The 20,108-nt window shown below is 42.9% G+C and overlaps 1 pseudogene; it reads right to left on the bottom strand.

Annotated features, from left to right (window-relative positions):
- Positions 1-1,905: 1,905 nt before the first annotated feature.
- Positions 1,906-4,399, bottom strand: LOC139002484 (small ribosomal subunit protein uS2 pseudogene; annotated as a pseudogene).
- Between the last annotated feature and the right edge of the window lie 15,709 nt (positions 4,400-20,108).

Raw genomic sequence — 20,108 nt, 5'->3', positions numbered from 1 at the left:
CCACCACCTCCAGGCCTGGCAGTAAAACCTTCCACCTGCTTAATGTAGACTGGTCTACCGCCTTCTGGCCTAATCTCAATACAGCAGCCAGAGTGACCCTTAAAGCATAAGTCAGACCACATCACTTCCAATCCCTTTCTGATGCTCCCATTCCCCCCCCCCCAGCCCCCCCCCCAGTAAAAGCCAGAGTCCCACCTATGGCCACAAGGGCCTCTAGGATGGGCTGCTCTGACCTTAACGCCCATCTCTCTCTCCACTCACGCTCTCTATCCATCACTTTGGCCACACTGGCCTTGTGCCCCCACACGCCAGGCACTCTTCCACCTGGGGTTTGCCTGGCTGGGTCCCCTGCCTGAAATCCTCTCTGGACTAGCTTCCTCACCTTCTTCAAGTATGTGCTCAAGTATTCTCTTTGTGATTGGATCTGTCCTGATTAGCATATCAGAACCACTGCCCTCTTGCTTCAGTATGCCCAGTTCTCCCGGTCCTGCTCTTTTTTTTTTCTTTTTCATGACTCAGAATTTACCACTTTCTAATATACTATATAAGCTATTTATTGTTTATTATCTTTCTTCCTGCTGCTCTACCAGTCCTTCTAGAATGCAAATTCCATGGAGGTCTTTTGTTCAATGATATATCCCAACCACTTAAAAAAGTGTGTGGCACACAGTAGGTATTTAATAACTGTATGTGGACTAAAGTATTATTATCGGATTATTTCTATTTTATAAGATTACATGTGTTATTCATACAATTGCTTTTTAAAAGCCAATTACTTAGCACTTACTATATGTATAGAGCTGTGGGGGTACAATAAAGGACATATTCATATTCATTGTCTCCATTTCCTCACTTTTTAAAAAAGATTTTTTATTGATTTTTAGAGAGAGAAGAAGGGAGAGGGAGAGAGAAACATTAATGTAAGGGCAAAACATTGATCGGCTGCCTCCTGCATGGGCCATGTGAATCAAACATGCAAGCTTTTGGTGCACAGGATGATACCCAAACAACTGAGGCACACCCTCCGGCCAGGACCCTTACTTCTAATTAATTCCCTGACCCATTCCAATCTAACTTCTTCCCCATAAAGAACAGAAATTATTCTTATCAAGGTCACCAGTTGCTCGATCTAATGAGCATTTCAAATTATCATCCCAACTAGACATTTTAGCAACATTTGACTGAATATTCAGTCTCATACTAGAAGCAATGGACCTTTCAACAGCGTGTGCCGCCCAGGACCACTGTCTCAGGGAAACACTCTGGCCCCGGGCTTCTGCTGAATCACCGCACTCTCCCAGTTTTCCTCCTCCCCCGCAGGCTGCTTCATCTCAGCCTCCTTTGCCAGAACACATTTTCCTCTGCCCTGCCCTTAAATTATGATTTTCCCAAGGATCCGTTTGAAGCACTTTACACCTACCTGTGAGTTAATCTGCACTCACAGCTTTAACATTCTTTGCTTATGATCCTCAGCTATATCTTCACTGAGCTTGGGACTCACCTCCAACTGACCCTGTCAGCATTTCCACTTGGATGTTTCCAAGTCTCTGTGTCCAAACTTGACCTCCTATCTTCTCTTCCACACCATCCATCCAACACCCAGACCAGAGACCTGGGGGGAGTCTGACATTCACCCCTCTCTCATGCTGTACTTCATCCTACCACAATAGGCCACCATTTCTTACCTAATCCATTCCTGCCTCTTCTAATCTGCTCTAATCTACTTTTCCCAATCAGAAAAAATCTTTTAAAAACTCAAAAAATATGACTATCTTTTCTCTATTTAAAATTCTTTAGTATCTTTGCTTTTTTTGTTTGGTTTCTGGGTTTGTATTTTTTTAGAAACTGTTTATTTTCTATCAACCTTATTTCCATTTTAAGAGTTTGTGGGAGAACATTTTAAGACTACTCCGTAGTTGTTCCTGCCCATTCAGTGGCCTGAGCAGTGGGGGCTGCAGTCCTCAGTAGGAAAGTGCTGAAGGGGCACAGAGGGCACTGCACGCCTTCAGACCTGTCTGTGGCCTCAGGCTGAGCAGCAGGGCACCCGGGAGATGGAGCAGCTCATTCATCCTGAAATACCTCCTGGGTCACAGCCATTTCAGCATGGCCTGCTCTTCCTTTCCAACCTCTTCAGGGTCTCTGTAGAGGCAGAGATCAGGCGTGACCTCCCACGGGTGTTCATGGGGATGGTGGCACACATGTGCAGTACTTCTTGGGCCAACATCCACCACATCAGACCCACTGAGTGAGCCCCCTTGCTGTTTCAAGGGCTGGCAATGTCCACAGAGCACAGAGGAGAGTCTGCATTACACAGAGCAATGGTAGGCAGGTTAAATAAGGCCCCTGTGAGAGGCCGGTGGTCAGCTCTGGGATCAGTAACCACCAGGAGTCGCGGCTCCCGGAAGGCTGCCCGGATCCAGATGGTGGAGGTTCCAGGAGTGAAGCGGCCAGCAGTAGGAGTGACTCCAGTGGCAGCAGCAGACTTCAGCACAGCTCGCTGGAGAGCATTCTTGGATGATATGACACTGACATGAGCCGGGTGTTCAATGGCAACAATGGCACCCGCTGCCAGCAGGAGCTTCTCCCAGGTTCTCTTCAGATTTATGCTGTAGATACACTGCTCCGTTTGGAAGTCAAGGTTGGTGCCACCTAAGTGGTCATTATCTTCTGAGCAGGGTCCCCGCTGCAAGGAATTTGAGGACATCCCCCCTTCGTTTGAGGACATCAAGGGCTCCGGGACGTTGTGGAAGTTTCCCTTTAAGTAAGTCACGTGGGAACGAAGAACAACATACAGGTCCCTCTCTGGGTAGTGCAGAAAGGCTTCCTTTTCCTTTTTTTTTTTTTTTTTTTTTTTTTGATAAAAATTGGAATCTTTGACATGGCCGGCAAAGAATATAGACTTGGACCCGGCCCTCTCACCTCCTTGCATTTACTGCAACCACTTCTCCCCCTATGCCCTGCTTCCCAGGACTTTCCTAGGTCCTCAAACTCTCCTGGCCTCAGGACCCTCGCAGGCTGCTCTCTCCTGGCCGGCCCCACTCATCCTTCATGCTGTAGCTTAAGCATTACTTCCTTAGAGAGCTCTCTGTCCCTCCAGAGGAGTTCTGGGCCCTGTCTTAGTTCAACTATAGCAGAGGACAGCAGACTGGGTGGCTTAAATAACAGACATTAGTTTCTCACTATTATAGAGGCTGCAAGCCCATGGCCCGCATACACAGCATGGTTATAATTTAAGCTTAGACTTATTTTCAAAATTGAGACATTAAATTTAGAAGTTGGGTTTAACCAGACAAAGTCTTACAACCTAGCTAATCAAAATATTTACAAATGCAGCTACCAACTGCTCAACTTAGACAATTTAATACCTCCTAGTTTGCGCCAGGCAAAACACTCAAGGGCACAAGAAAAGATCAGCAATCTAGAAAAACAAATAAAATTATGTTTTCTAGAATCTGTGTTCTTCTTTTCATTCAACAAAAGACACAGAATGGCCCCACATTTTTGCCTGAGAGAGTGCTGAGTGGCACTCAGGGAATGCCGTGGCATCCAAGCTTCAGGCCAAATCGGATTCTGTTTTTAGCAGAGCTTCCATTTAAAAAATTCGTTTTCTGACAAAATCGCAGTGGAACATAATCTGTGTGGGCAGGAGTCCTGGTGCAGACATTGAGCAGGACACTCACACACAGGATTGCGAAGACCTCATGAATAGACAGAAGTCCTGGTTTGCGAGGTCAGAGGCCAGTGCAGGGTCACCATCACCCTCAAATTCTGCCTTTGAATCATGACTCTGAGAATGGTGCATTGCATCAATTGGCTGCCCCCCCCCCCCCCGATTAAGTTTCTTCAGTTTTAAATGATGCCTTTTACTTCAAGACATCCGTATTTGTATGTAAAAATTCCCAGTTTCAAATATTTGATTTTATCTGGGTTTCCATAGCAAATTACCACAACATAAATTTATCTCCCAGTTGTATAGGTCAGAAGACCTATTCAGTTCTCACTGGGCTAAAACCGAGTTGTTGGCAGACTGCATTCCTTTCTGGGGCTCCAGGGGAGAATCCGTTCCTGTTTATTTGGATATTGGAAGAATTCATTTCCTTGGGATTGTGAAAGTAGGTCCTGGTTTCCTTGCTGGTGTCAGCTGAGGGCCATTCCCAGCTTTTAGAGGCCAATGTATCTTTGGCTCATGGACCCCTCTCTTCAGCTTTTTCCTTTTTTCACATTAGCAGATTTTATTTCTTAAGTCTATAACAAATCTTTCCTCCTTGCTTTCCTTTCTACTAGCTGATGCTTCTACATCTTTAAAGCCCACAGTGGTGGACTGAGTCTCTCTTATGCTTTCAATCTCTCCTCCTTTTCTCCTCTCATCTCTTTGACTGCACTGAGAAATGTTCTTCATCCTTAAGGACGGATGAGATTAGATTGGGCCCATCAGCCTCATCCAACATATTCTCTCTAACTCAAGGTCCTTAACCTCATCCCCAAAGTAAGGTATCATATTCCAGGGATGTAAATGTCATGGGGGGGAGGGGGAGGAAGTCCATTATTTCACCACAAAAGTGTTTATTTGATTTAGGCGTGGTGGGTGCTGAAGAGATTTTCTTCAGAACTTTAAGTGAGCTTCTCTTATCTAGCATTATCTTCTGATAGTTAAGAGACTCAGTTATCTCAGTTTCTTGGAGAATTACTTTATATGTTAGTAAGCTCTCAAAGAACATTATTACCCTGCCCACTGAGCTTTACACAGAGCCTCAATATCATTATTTTATTCCTTAAATTCTCTGTTTGCCTTGGTCAACTATAATGTGAGTTGCTTTTCCTGTTGTATATGTTTATTTTCCTTCTGTTAGGTCTTCAGAGAGGGCCAGATCATAAATTGTCCCTGTTTTTCCAGAGGAAAAAAGAGCCCAGGGGAAGGGAGGTTTTCTCACTCGCTCTGCATTTCATTTCCCTAGACTTTTGAATTTTACACAGTCCTTGCATCCTGATTTTTCCATAAGCACATTTTTAACAGAACTATTTGTACAATTTCCTTGCTTCTTCACTTCATGTTATGAGTATAACCATAACTTTTTTAAAATATCAAAAAAGTATATATTTCTCTTTATATTCACTGCATTCTTGTCATTTATATAATTCAGCCATTAAGACACTGAAGTAGCTGGACTTCAAAGCAGCTGAGTTAAGAAATATATCAATAATCTGATCAATATTTTAGTGGTGTGATATCCAGATGTTTTGAGATGTGACATTAAAGAAAGAAAAAGCATATACACCACATTTTATCACTTTAGTTTATTAATAGACTCTGAATTTTAGTTTCCATTTCTGTCATGTTCTGAATTTATCCATGTTGTTGTCTCTCTTTTACATTTGAGAAAAATTCAAGAGAAGCTTTTAAAGTATAATGCCAGGTGGAAAAGAGATTATAAATAACTCACACAATGTGATTCTTATAATTTTTCTACATGTATAACAATTAAAATATAATATATATATATATATATATATATATATATATATATATACTGGAGGCCTGGTGCATGAAAATTCATGCACTGGAGGGGGCGTCTCTCAGCCCGGCCTGCCTCCTCTCACAGTCTGGGAGCCCTCAGGGGCGAGAGGCGACCTGGTGATCAGGGGAAGGTGATGCCCCATCACACCTCTGCTGCTGCCACTGCTGGCAGCGCAAGCCTTGGCTGGCCCTGGTTATCTGAGCCTTGGGCAGCCCTGGGTGGTTGTGGGGCTGAGGGGACTGGGCACTGTCATCTTGTGGCTGTGGGTGCTGCCATATTTGAGGGTGGGGCATTCAATTAGCATATTCCCTCCTTATTGGCTCTGGGTGCTGCCATCTTTTAGGCTGGGGCAGTCAATTAGCATATTCCCTCCTCATTAGATAGGATATGTACACAATCATATGTACTGCATCAAGATGACAAACTGAACTCAAGGTTTCACCTTCCCTCCAATCCTGAATCTATTGAATTAAAAAGCTACATTTTAAAAAGCATAAATTTACAACAACCAAGGAAAACACAAAATGAAGCTACCATCAAAAGACCAGAAATGTTGAGACATTCTAGGGGGAAAAAATAGAAAATAGCTAAAACAGATTGTTAGCAGTTGTGACCAGAAAACCATAGCCCAAAGCACCTCTGAGAGAGGAACCAATCCAGAAAAATTCCAAGCTTGGAGAGAACAAATGGAAGTGGAAGGAAAGAGCCAGGAGCTAGTCCTTAAGGTGACAAATAAGTGCATTAGAAATGAGATGATGGTACAGCACCCACTCTCTCTCTGGTTATGTAACCAAAGCATGTGTTTGAGTCTAGGCTGAAAGCTGAGAACCACACTCCTAAGAAAATAAAATGCCTTCTGAGGAGAGGTGTGCTGATGGAGGGAGCTGGGAGAATAGAAAGCAGAACTTAACGTGGTTGCAGACCTCCACAGCAACCAGCAAGGAAAAATCAGGAAGATTGCTCTGCCAGAAAGGATATCTATTAAAGGAGTTCACCTGCGGCATAATGAAAATATTGTCATGTTGTCTTGTAGCAATGGTGTTGCCATGGAAAATATGGTACCAATTTGTTTCTCTTTTTATTTAGGTAACTGGCTTTCTTCTCTTCGGAGAATTCACTGGAAAGTTTCTTTCAATCTGACAACTCATGCTTTTCTTCAGACAGGGAAACTTTCTTCTCTTATGTCTTCAATGATTTCCCCTTTTCCTCTCCTCTCTACTTGAGCTCTCATAGATGAATATGTCTTTTAACTTTCTATCATAATTTTCTTTAGACTGATTTCTATTTTGCTCTCTTTTCCTGGATCCTTGCAAGAATGGGTTCTTAATTTTGTGACCTTTGAGGGCAAATACACTTCAATGCTGCTGGGACCTTTAGAGAAACTATTTAGAATGTGTCTCAGAATTATCCACCCAAGGAAGGGAAGAGGGGCATATATACTTCACCAGCTTCCCATCGTCCACTTCTGGAGTGTTCATTTTCTCACACTTCCAGACTGTATGCATGTGAGTACTGGTGGGGTTCTCCCAAACATCCCTCACTTTGAAGTCAGAGAAGCCCTAGAGCAGAAAAAGATATGTGGTGCTTGCCCACTCACCTGCATGAAGGCAATTGCCTCAGCATTGCTGGAATAAAAGATGGCCGAGGGATGTGGGATGGGCATGTGAGGAGCCAAATACACCATGTGAACACATTGCTAGGGCCTCCCAGGGAGCTCCCAGCTAGGGTCCTAGCTTAAACTATATTAGCTTCACATAAACCCACCACTGACAGACACATTGTATATGCACGAAAATTGTCTACAACCTCCATCTTAACTAATATCTATTATTTGGCTTTGGCCTTGGTCTTCAGAAGGCCAAATAAATTAATGACAACCTTTGTGTCATTTCTGACATTCCTGTCCTTGTGCATGATCAATAAGTATGTGAGTACCTAGGCTATCACATGTAATCAGCATAACAGTACAAGTAGGATGTATTAGACTCTATCTGAATGGCCAAATAGAAGCAAGCACTCTGAATGTAACTCAGGGTGAAGTTTTCTTATGTGCTTTATATGTTGAAACTCCATTATCAGTTGATGTATAAATAAATGTTATTTTAAGAGTAAAATAGTGCATTACTAATGATGCATTTGAAAACTCTTAATTTCATGTGCAAAAACAATTATTAAAATCCTTCCAGTTAACCACACTGATGTGCCTTGAGAGTGCAATTATAGTAAGTTCTCACTTAACGTTGACAGGTTCTTTGACCTTAAGCAAAACGATGTACTGTATAACAAAGCCAATTCTCCCATAGGCTCCTTGATATAAACAAGAATTAAGTTCCTACAGCAACTCATCAGCATTAAACAAACGACATTGAATGAAACAACATTACTCAAGGACCTGTTGTATTTGAGTTTAGAGGAGACTAAAGAGACATGAACCAAATGCAATGCATGATTCTGTGTTCTATCCTGGCTTGGGCAGGGGCGGGGGGAGGGGAATGCTATGAGAGACATTATTTGGAAAATTTGAAAAATTTTTTTCACTCTTGTTTTCACTCCTCATTGGAAGCTGTTGACTTTTTCTTTGCTGGAACTTCCAAGGTGACTATAATTCCTAATTACAAACTGGCTAATCATGCAAAGGCTTATCACAGAGAAAAAAATAAGGCTGAATTACTGCTCACAGGAGAGTAATTGGGAAACTACAGCATGATAATAATGCTTGGCACTGATCCAGCACTGTGGAAAGGAGGTTTATAAAGTTTTAACTGCTCTTAACTACAACATGTTAGATTCTACCAAAAAAAAAACCCCACAAAAACAAACAACAACAAAAACACACACACACACACAAAACACTGCTAGAACTGAAATATTAATTCGGTAAAGTAGCAGGATATAAAATATATATTCAGAAATTGGTTGCATTTTTATACACCAATAATGAACTATCAGAAAGGGAAACTAAGAAAACAATCCCATTTACAGTTGCATCAAAAATATCTAAGAATAAATTTAATCAAGGAGGTAAAAGACCCATACTCAGAAAATTATAAGACATTGAAGAAAGAGATTGAAGAAGATGCAAATAAATGGAAGCATTTTACCATGCTCATAAATAAAGAATTTATATCTTTAAAATGTTCATACTTCCCAAAGCAATCCATACATTCAATGTAATCCCTATAAAAATGCCAATGATGTTTTTCACTGAACTAGAAAAAAATAATTCAAAAATTTATATGAAAACACAAAAGACTCCTAATAGCCAAAGCAATCTTGAGCAAGTAGAAAACAGTTGGAGGTATAATGCTACCAATATCAAACTACACTACAAGGCTACCGTAATCAAACCATCACGGTACTAGCATAAAAAACAGACACATAGATCAATGAAACAGAATAGAGAGTTCAGAAATAAACCCACACCTATAGGGCAATTAATATATGACAAAAGAGGCAAGAACATACAGTGGAGTAAAGACAGTCTATTTAATAAATGTTGCTGGGAAAATTGAATCGATACATGCAAAAAAAAATGAAACTAGACCACCAATATACACTATATACAAGAATAAACTCAAAATAAATTAAAGACTTAAATGTAAGACTCACAACCATAAAACTCCAAGAAGAAAACATAGGAAGTAAACTCTGCCATTTTCCTTAGCAATACTTTTTTCTGTTATATCTCATCAGGCAAGGGAAACAAAATAAAGAAATAAAACAAAAAAGTTTTTGCACAGCAAAGGAAACCATCAACAAAACAAAAATACAACCTACTGATTGGAAGAACTTATTTGCCAATGATATAGCCAATAAAGGGTCAATATTCAAAATTTATAAAGACAACTCAACACCAAGAACAAACCAAAAATCCAATTAAGAAATGGACAAAGAAAAAAAAAAGAAATGGACAAAGGATCTGCATAGACATTTCTCTAAAGAGGACATACAGATGGCGATTAGACATATGAAAAGATGATTAACATAACTAATCATCAGAGAAATGCAAATTAAAACCACAATGAGATGCCACCTCACAAATGTCAAAATGGCTATCAACAAACAAGTGTCAGCAAGGATGTGGAGAAAAGGGAACCCTTGTAAATCGTTGGTGGGAATGCAAATTGGAACAGCCACTATGGAAGCAGTATGGAAGTTCCTCAATAAATTAAAAATGGAACTGCCTTATGCCCAAATGATCCCACTTCTGCATATATAGATCCAAAGAAACCCAAAATACTAATTTGAAAAGATATATGCACCCCTATGTTTACTGTAGCATTATTTAGAATAGCCAAGATAAGGAAGCTACCCAAATGCCCACCAGTAGATGAGTGGATAAAAATGCAGAGGCACATTTATATAATGGACTATTACTCAGCCATAAAAAAGACTGAAATTTTATCATTTGCAACCACATGGATGGAGTTAAAGGGTTTTATGCTAAGTGAAATAAGTCAGAGAGTTAAAGACAAATACACTATGATTTCAGTTATATGTGGAATCTAAAGAACAAAATGAATGAACAAACAAAATAAACAGACTCATAAATACAGAGAACAAACTGATGGTTGCCAGATGGAAGGGTGTATGGGGGCTGGGTGGAAAAGGCAAAGGGATTAAGAAGTACTAATTAATAGTAACAAAATAGTCATAGGGATGTAAAGTACAGCATAGGGAATCTACACTCGTAAAAGACAAACATGCAAATTGACCATACCTTCGCTATGCCTTAAGCCACGCCCACCGCCAATCAGAGTGACTATATGCAAATTAACCCAACCAAGATGGCGGCCGGCAGCCACGGAGCTGGCGTAAGCAGGAGGCTTGGTTGCCCCAGTGATGGAGGAAGCCAAGCTTCCCGGCTGGCTGCTGCCTCCTCTCAAGGCAACAAAGTTTCAATTATAGAAGGTAAATAAACCCCAGATACCTGCTTCCAGCCACCATGGCCACAGAGCTGGAGTGAATAAAAAAAAATAAGAAAGGCTGGGAGCTTTGGTCACTGGGGGGCTTGGTCAGTCTGAAAATAGCCATCAATCCCTCACCCAGGCTGGCCAGGCACCCTAATGGAGACCCCCACCCTGAAGGGGGTTTGGGCAGCCTGAAAATGGCCCTCAGCCCCTTACCCAGGCTGGCCAAACCCCCATGGGTTGAGGGTCCCCACTGCAGGGCTTGACCAGCCTGCAAACAGCCATCAGCCCCTCACCCAGGCTGGCCAGGCACCCCAGCGGGACCCCCACCCTGATCCAGGACACCCTTCAGGGCAAACCAGATGCCCCACCCCCTTGCACCAGGCCCCTATTCTATGTAATAAAAGGGTAATATGCAAATTGACCCTAACAGCAGAAATACTGGGAATGACTGGTCACTATGACACACACTGACCACCAGGAGGCAGATACTCAATGCAGGAACTACCCCCTGGTGGTCAGTGCACTCCCACAGGGGGAGCTCTGCTCAGCCACAAGCCAGGCTGATGGCTGCCAGTACAGCCGTGGTGGTGGGAGCCTCTCCTGCCTCCTCAGCAGCACTAAGGATGTCCGACTGCAGCTTAGGCCTGGTCCCCGCTGGCAAGTGGACATCCCCTGAGGGCTGCCAGGCTGCCAGAGGGATGTCTGACTGCCAGCTTGGGCCCGATCCCCCAGGGAGCGGGCCTAAGCCAGCAGGTGGACATCCTCCGAGGGGTCCCAGACTGCAAGAGGTCATAGGCTGGGCTGAGGGACCCCCCCAAGTGCACAAATTTTTGTGCACCGGGCCTCTAGTATAGTCAATAATATTGTAATAGCTATGTGTGATGTGAGATGGATATTTAAATTACCAGGGAGATCACTTTGTAAACTATATGATTGTCTAACCACTATACTGTACACCTGAAACTAATCCTACATAATAAAAGCCTAATATGCAAATTGTCCCCTCAACTGGGAGTTCAACCAGTTCAACTGCTGGCTATGACATGCGCTGACCATCAGGGGGCAGCACGGAACATGGCTTGGCGATGTGGCGCTGGCAGCGGGTGGCAGTGGAGGTGCTGCCAGCCCTATGGGCCCAGATGAGAGCGGGACAGTGGCAGGATGGTGGAGCAGGTGAGTGGGCAACGCCAGGCCAAGGCAGGTGCGAGTGGGGGCCCAATCTCCCTACAGATTGCCCCACAGACAATGGCCAGCAGTGGTGGTGGGGGACACGGCCGCCGCCTGGATCCCACGTGCTGAAGGAGCAGGGCAGGGGGCCAGGCCTGGTCAGGTGGGATGGTGGAGCAGGTGAGGGGATAGTGGAGCAGGTGAGGGGGCGGTGCCAGGCCACAGCAGGGTGCCAGGTGGGACTGTGAGGCTGGGGGTGCAAGATGGGGCCCGATCCCTGCAGGCCACCCCGAGGCACCCCACCCATGCACGAATATGTGCACTGGCCCTCTAGTATAAAATAATATGAAATGTTAACTGTAATTGAAAAATGGAGTTAAAAAACCAACATGTTGCCCATAGAAAGAATAGGAAAGAGACCCTAGCAGGTTTGGCTCAGTGGATAGAGTATCGACCTGTGGACTGAAGGGTCCCGGGTTCAATTCTGGTCAAAGGCACATGCCCAGGTTGTGGGCTTAATCCCCAGTAGGGGGCGTGCAGGAGGCAGCCGATCAATGATTCTCTCTCATCATTGATGTTTCTCTCTCTCTTCCTCTCCCTTCCTCTCTGAAATCAATAAAAATATATGTTTAAAAAAAGAATAGGAAAGAGAAGACTGTGTTGCAAAGCCTTTTCTTTTCTTTTTCCTTTTTCTTTTTTGCCTACTCAGAGACGTTTGAGTCATCAGATTCCCTGTATTACTAACTTACACCACACGAGGCATTTATCTTTCGATGGAAGAAAGCCAAAACATTCTTAGAAAGTGGTTTGGAAGGGAGAGAAGGAATCACTTTCTGGGTTTGGGCTTGGAGTTCTGCTAAGAACCAGTGTCTCGAGCACTCAGTCTACACTCTTCAACTGCCTCCCTGAGAGAAAGTTCTAATGAGAATCTGGAGCATGGAGCAGCACACTCAACAGGTGTTTGCAAATATTCTTTTAAATAGCACCTTTCACAGCAGGACACAGATAGAGTAATACTCTTGCACATCCCTTCATTCACATTCCTTCATCCATGCACTCAGCAATCAGTAATGAATCTCTTTCAGATGCAAAGATCCTGGCCAGGTACTGTAAGTGTGGGAACATGCCAGAGATGGCCTTTGCTTACCAGTGGTTCTCAACCTTCTGGCCCTTTAAATATAGTTCCTTATGTTGTGACCCAACCATAAAATTATTTTCATTGCTACTTCATAACTGTAATGTTGCTACTGTTATGAATCATAATGTAAATATCTGATATGCAGGATGGTCTTAGGCGACCCCTGTGAAAGGGTCGTTCCACCCCCAAAGGGGTCGCGACCCACAGGTTGAGAACCGCTGGCTTAGACAGTGGTTCTCAACCTTGGCTGCACATTAGAATCACCTGGGAATCTTTTTAAAATCCTGATTTTTGGGCCTCATCCTCTGGAAATTCTGTTTCTTTGTTATGGGGTGAGGCCACAACATTAGTAACAAAGAAACAGGATTTCCGGAGGATGAGGCCCAGAAATCAGGATTTTTAAAAGATTCCCAGGTGATTCTAATGTGTAGCCAAGGTTGAGAACCACTGGCTTAGAAGAACAATCAGGTAGTCCCCAACTGTCTAAATTATTAATTCAGCAAATGTTACTTGTCTACTCTAAATCAGGCCATGTTCTAATAGCTTATATCCTAGTTGGGGCAGATAGCCAGCAATTAAACAAACAAATTTAAAAGGTTTTACTTCAGCTGGGCCGGTGTGGCTCAATGGGTGAGCATTGACCTATGAACCAGGAGATTAGGGTTGGATTCCTGGTCAGGGCACATGCCAGGGTTGCAGGCTGGATACTCAAAGGGGGTGAGGGGCTGTGCAGGAAGCAGCCGATCAATGATTCTCATCAGTGATGTTTCTATTTCTCTCTCCCTCTCTCTTCCTCTCTGAAATTAATAAAAAGAAATTTTTAAAGGTTTTACTTCATGAAGAAAATGAACCTACTATGTGTGAACCAGATAATTGCTGTTATTTGACTAAGTGGAGCTTAAAATACACTATCTTGTAGAGATGGTTATAGCAAGATAATAATGTCAACCTATAAAACCTATTTAAGCCACTATAGCTGAGCTATTAAATAAAATTACCAAATTACCAACCAAATTTCCCAAGACATCATTGGTCCATGGCAGAGTTTCTCCACCTGGGCTCTGTTCCCATTTTAGGATAGATAATTTTTTGTGGTGAGGCTGTCCTGGGCATTGTAGGATCTTTAGTAGTATCCCTGCCTACTAGATTTCAGTAGCACTCCTTCCCCAGGTGTGACCATCAAAAATGACTCCAGACATTGCAAATGTGTCCTGGGAGAAAATTGCCCCTGGTTGAGAATCCCTGATCTCTGGGAAAAGTGTTTCAGCTTTCAAGTAGAGACCGTACAAGCACATATCCTCTCCTCCTCCAATGTCCTCACCCAATAGTCTCAGGGCGCTTCTTTTCCTGCCTGTTTGAACTTGGTCTTTCTCTAATCTCTGCCCTGTATCAGGATTTCAGCTCCCTCTGTGAAGAGGACCAGAAGAGGACTCAGGAGAGGTGCTTTCCAATGGGGCAGCCATTTCTAGGTGGGAGGAGGGGAGAACTGAGAGGCTGTCTTAGAGAAACTGCCTCCTGCCCCATTTTGCCAAGAAGCTGGACTACCCTCAGTCACATGTGCCATCACAGGCTGGTGAGCTGCTGGCAGGCCATGAGAGGCAGTTTATATGGGCTCACTTTCTTCTCTTCTAGATGAACAAATAACTGCACTGATTTTATATTTTAAGACAAAGACCTCATTGTTACTGTATGTGCATATCTATTGAAGAGAGTTTGTTTTATTCAATTTTGATATGGTGGCTGGTGGAGTGGCCCTGGGTTTAGGGATGGGCTTTTGCAGAAGAGAATGACCAGCTCAAAAGAGGAAGAAGCTCCTTAGGCAACAGAAACTCCAGCTGGACCAAGTGGGACCATGAAACTGAGCAAGCACTCCCTGAGCTGTGGTTGTGGGCTTTGAATCTCACAGTGCTCCACAGTGTCTCTGGTTGTAGGGTTTCAGCAGTGGCACACATTTAGGAAACTATGGGTTGAATAAATTTAATGAATGTCTTTACTGAGGACTTTTGGAAGACTTCAAAATGCAATGCACATAGTGGCGCCAAGACTGGGAGCAAGTAAATGAGGGCCGCAAACTTATTTGACTGTGGAAACTTCTCTTGTGTTTTAACTTTAACAGAGCTTCTTTCTAAATCACTGCCCTTTCAAACTGGTGCTGTAAGTTGAACTACTGCTCATCTATGTGGATGTTACTCTCTGTGTTCACTTTCCTCTTCCCAAGTTTTTATAACATCTTTTAAAAAGGATCTTGATCTTGTTTTGTCCATACTGTTTAATGGGAACTAAGAGATGAGCTAAAGAGCTGTATCTCCACATTTAAGCAAGCATCAACCTCAACCCTGCCTCTAGCCCAGAATCATTTGCTAAGTCCATGACTAGCACTGGATTCAGTAATACAAGGATAAGGCCTAGGCCAGGCTGACCTGAATTTTGAAAAATCAAATACAGCATCCCCCAAGAGATTATGAAGTGTGGCCAAGGCTGAGAACTCCCCCAGGAGGCAGCTGCCCTCACCACCCCAGGCCAGGTTGTGGCTGAAACACTTTCTCAGAAACCCACACAGGGGTAGTGAATCTCTGGGAACAAAGTCAAGTAGATGAGGTCTCCCTCATGTGGAAATTATCCCTTCACTGCCAACTCTGAAGGGACAGAACTTGATTTTAGTTAGGAAAGTGGCAGTTTGTTATATTGCATTAAAAAGAGATCCGTCACTTGGTCCAGTGCATCAAAAGGTTGCCAGTTCCATTACCCATCAGGGCATATGACTGGGTTGTGGGCTTGGCCCCTGGTAGGAGACATGCAGGAGGCAGCTCATGGATGTTCCACTCTCACATCCATGTTTTTCTTTCTCTCTCCCTCTCCTTTCCTTTCTCTCTAAAAATCAATAAAATATTTTTTTTTAAAAAAGAGAGATCCCTCATTGGAATGACATTTGTTTTAAAATAATTCTTTTAGTTCTTTCCAAGATAGTGTGATTTCCACAGTTATTTTTTAGAATTTTTATTATTCAAAGTATTACATATGCCCCTCTTACCCCCCCCCATTGACCTCTTCTATGCACAAAGTTATTATCCTATATAATAAAACCATAATATGCAAATAGACTGAATGGCAGAATGACCAGTCACTATGACACACACTGATGACCAGGGGGCAGATATTTAATGCAGGAGCTGCCCCCCTGGTGGTCAGTGCGCTCCCACAGGGGGAGCGCCGCTCAGCCAGAAGCAGGGCTCATGGCTGGTGCATGCAGCCGCTGTGGTGGGAGCCTCTCCTTCCTCCGCTGCAGGTGGGCAGTATGGAGCAAGGGGTCCCAGACAGAGAGAGCCCCAGACTGTGAGAGGAATGTCTGACTGCTGACCTAGGCCTGATCCCCGAGAGGGTGCAAGCCAGGCTGGGGGACCCCCCCCCCCCCACCCAAGTGCATGAATTTCGTGCACTAGGCCTCTAGTTAATATATAAATACCACCTTACCCTTGACATACTCTGTGTTTGTGTTGATGACAGCTGGATAGGGGCCCTGGGCCCATGGAAATTTAGGCTGAGCATAGTCTGGACCATTCTACTACAATCAGACATTGATTTCTGGGGGATTTGACTGTGGGTAGGGTATAGTCATCCAACCCCCATGGTGGTCAGACACCCAGCTGTGCCCCTAGCACCAAACTCACCCAGGAGAGACAAGGCCAGCCCACTATTGTCAGTCAATTACTGTCTGTGCAGGTCCCAGGGAAGCCACACCTGATTCTCTGGAGAGTGCCCAGTACTCATCACTCCATGTTATGTTGAGACCTGCCTTCTGTCATAACCAAGAGAGACTGAGCTGTGAGCTGAGTGGTAAATATAAAATCTAGATGTTGAACTGTAGAGAAGCAAATGCAGGGCCAGGAGCAGAGGGAAGGGCTCAGGTGAAGTGCAGGATCTTTGAGAGGGAAAGAACTACACAGATTATCTGTGTGCCCAAAGACCAGGGCACAGCTTTGCCTAGAGCAGTGGTAAGCAAACTCATTAGTCAACAGAGCCAAATATCAACAGTACAACGATTGAAATTTCTTTTGAGAGCCAAATTTTTTAAACTTAAACTATATAGGTAGGTACATTGTTATTAACTTAATTAGGGTACTCCTAAGGCTTAGGAAGAGCCACACTCAAGGGGCCAAAGAACCGCACGTGGCTTACGAGCCGCAGTTTGCTGACCACGGGCCTAGAGCATACAAGCTTAGACAGGAATTTATAAAATTGTCCAAATGTTAAGTGCTATAAATAAAACACAACCAGGCAATGCAATAGTTTGCTTTGGAGGGTTTCAAGAGAGGGTGGCTATCATTTTGCAGTGGAAGATCAGAGAAGGTATCTCTGAAGAGGTGATGTTGAAGTTGAAACTAAATGACAGGAAAGGACCTTTCATACAAAGATTTTTGAGGATAGGCAGAGGAAAATATGAGTACAAAGACATTAAAACTGATAAGCTTGTGACATCCGGGGCAGAGAAAGAGCTGATAATAAGTGAGGTCAGAAAACAAGGCAGATGTTGGGTAGAGTAGAGACATACATTTTATAGAAAGAGTGAAGATCCAAACCCTGACGGGTCCTCCCCCCTATTTGCTTTGCTTTGCTGTGGCAGACATGCATCTGTGACCCATTTCATAATGTTGCACCTGGTTCTGTGTCTGTTTTAGTGAGCTCTTGGAGCTCTTATGTTGACAGCTATGGTATAAAAAGACCCTGAAGGGAGAGAGACAGAACTACAAAGGCTGCTCTGGGATATGCAAGTGTGAGCTTTGGAGTTACCACCTCTTTGAGTTGGATGTTTGGAGGGAAGAGTCTGTCCTTTGAGCAAGTGAAGATGGCTCATTCCTGCTGGGATGCAGGGCAGTGGCAAAGATGGTTTTGTTTTTGTTTTTGTTTTTTGTAGCAGCTCTGTACTTACAAAGAAAGACACACATATTCTTTTAAATAAGGCACTTTTTTTGAAAAAGTCTTTTTTTGTATTAATTGTTCTTTCCTTGTGTGTCCATTCATAATCACACACAGGCACATGGCTATCAAAATAATAGATCATTTTTCTTTTTTCCTTTTACCCAATTTTTCTCCTCTGGCTATGAGGCAAAGGGGAACTATAAAACAATGAATTTTTTTTTCATAAACTGCATGGAAACTCAGAACAAGAGCGCCAGATAATTCAATAACTATGGTCCTTCTAATTATAAAATAATTTATGGGTTGCACTACAATAGAGGCAACAGCCTCATCTATGTAATCCTTTGTAAGTTTCCATCTCAGTGTCATCCCTCCTACATGCCATGCCCTTCCTAGAAGTCAGCAATTAGGTTCATTTTGGCTACCTGTACAGTACAATCCAACACACAGAGATCCTCAGGCCTGGCGACAACTCCTGGAGCCTGCCCTTCTACCCTTCATAGGCCATTTGCATTAGTTCAGAAGTGTTGGTGCTCCTGGCATTACACTCAGCTAGACTCATGGACTACTGTCTACAACCTAAAATTGTTTGAGAATCCATGCATTCCACTGCTGTTCTTCTGCTCCTTCTAAAAGCAGCTGGACCTAACAGGTAGGACAAGCATGTGGTCTCCAAGAAAGAAATAACATCTTCAGAAAATAATGGTAGTTGGTAGAATGTTCTGGAGCTATTACATGACATGTTCCACCACTGAGTCTCCCCTCTATTTAGTCTAGTCTCTCTCCAGATATGATGAGCATTTCACCGATTATTTCAAAATGGTCCAAGTCACCAGCTGTTAAAAACAAGATAAATCCCCAAAACATGAAAAACTAAAGTTGTCCTATGCTGGAATGAAATTTCTGAAGAACCAATCTCATCCTCCTCTCTGCCTCTCTATGGAAAGGGAAAAACGGAGGAAAGCTTGTTGAAATATCCGCTTCAGGTTTTTGCATGGATACAGGCTGGCAGAAAACAACACCCCATGTTTAGTGTTCTGCATGGACTTGCATCACTACCCCAGTACATGGCCTCCTATTTATAGGCCCTCCCTGGGGACTGGTTATTAACCCTCCTTTTTGCTTGGGTTGGATATTTCCAGACTAAAGAAGGTCTGTCAGAGAAACTCAGAACAAGAGCTCCAGATAGAGAGCAGGGTAACGATTATTTAAGAACCAGCTCTGGGCAGTTGACCTCCCCAATCAGTTTTAAGTGCAATAGAAAAAATAAACCCTTGCTGCTGGGTAGAGAAGCCATATAGCCTCAGAGGCCAACCCCAAAACACTGCCACCCAGAGGCTGAGCCACAAACTGACTCTTAGGTGAACACAAATTAAGGCAGTCTGGAACACAAATACAGCCTGCTTTAAAATTAGAACTGTGATTTACAACACGGTGGAACAGTATATCGAAAGGAAATTCAACACTCTCCTGAATACCTGGCAGGACTAAGGCGAGCCAGGCTGAAGAGTAGAAGAACCGAAAGACCTTCCTACTGCAAATTTTTTTTTTCTTTTTTCGCCTTTTTACTAAGAAACCAATTTTTTTTCTTTTTCTTCTTTTTCCATCACCTGATTTTACCCTTTTAATTACTACATTTTTATTTTTAACCAGTATTATTACTGCTACCATTTTACCATTTTTTAAAGCGCCATTTTATTTTCTCTTTTTTTTATTTTGGGAGTAGTGTTCTCCATTCTATTTTCATCGTTCCTTTAGCATCAATTTTCCCTACCTCAATCCTACCTCTGTGCTAAAACCCTCTTCCTCACTTTTCCCCATTTGGTGTCCTGTTTCTCTTACCCTATTCCTGCTTTAGATTTTCCCTATTCCATCTTTTTACCCCCTCTCTAATTTCACCCTACTTATATACCCTATTTTCAATCCACTGCTCTAAATCCTTATACACCTATCCCTTATCCTTCCTCACTATCCAAACATTTTTTTCTCTTATCTTTCTATTGTTTTCTTGCTGTTTGCTTGATTGTTGAATATATTGTTTTTTTTGTTTGTCTGTTTATTTTTGGGTTTTTTTTGCTTGTTTTTTTCTTTTCGTTTTAAGGACTGGTTGTGAGGTTGTTTTTCTTTTTCTTTTTATTTTTTTCTGCTGGTTTTTCCCCTCCCTCCCCTCCCCCACCCCCCAGCTATTTTTGTGCTTCTGTTTTCCCTTGCCTCTCTAGATATCATTGGTTGTTTGTAGTTTGCATTCATCCTCAGGGATCTATTCTGGAATTTGTTGAGATTAGTGGCAGTTCTATCAGAGTTTTCTCCTCATACAAATAGTCTCTTCCCTTCTTCTACTTCATTCTCTCTTTTCGCTCTTTTTTTCCCCCTTTTTTTCCCAATTTCATTTTTGCACTTCTTTTTTGTTTGTTTTTTCTTATTTTTCTTTTCTTTTCCTTTTTCTCTTTTATCTTT

This window comes from Myotis yumanensis, unplaced genomic scaffold (assembly GCF_028538775.1).
Source record: "Myotis yumanensis isolate MYYU_CA2020_CCGP unplaced genomic scaffold, mMyoYum1.0.hap1 SCAF_2, whole genome shotgun sequence".
NCBI classification, from domain to species: domain Eukaryota; kingdom Metazoa; phylum Chordata; class Mammalia; order Chiroptera; family Vespertilionidae; genus Myotis; species Myotis yumanensis.
Note: the sequence above shows the minus strand (reverse complement) of the source record. Positions and strands in the feature narration are given on the sequence as shown.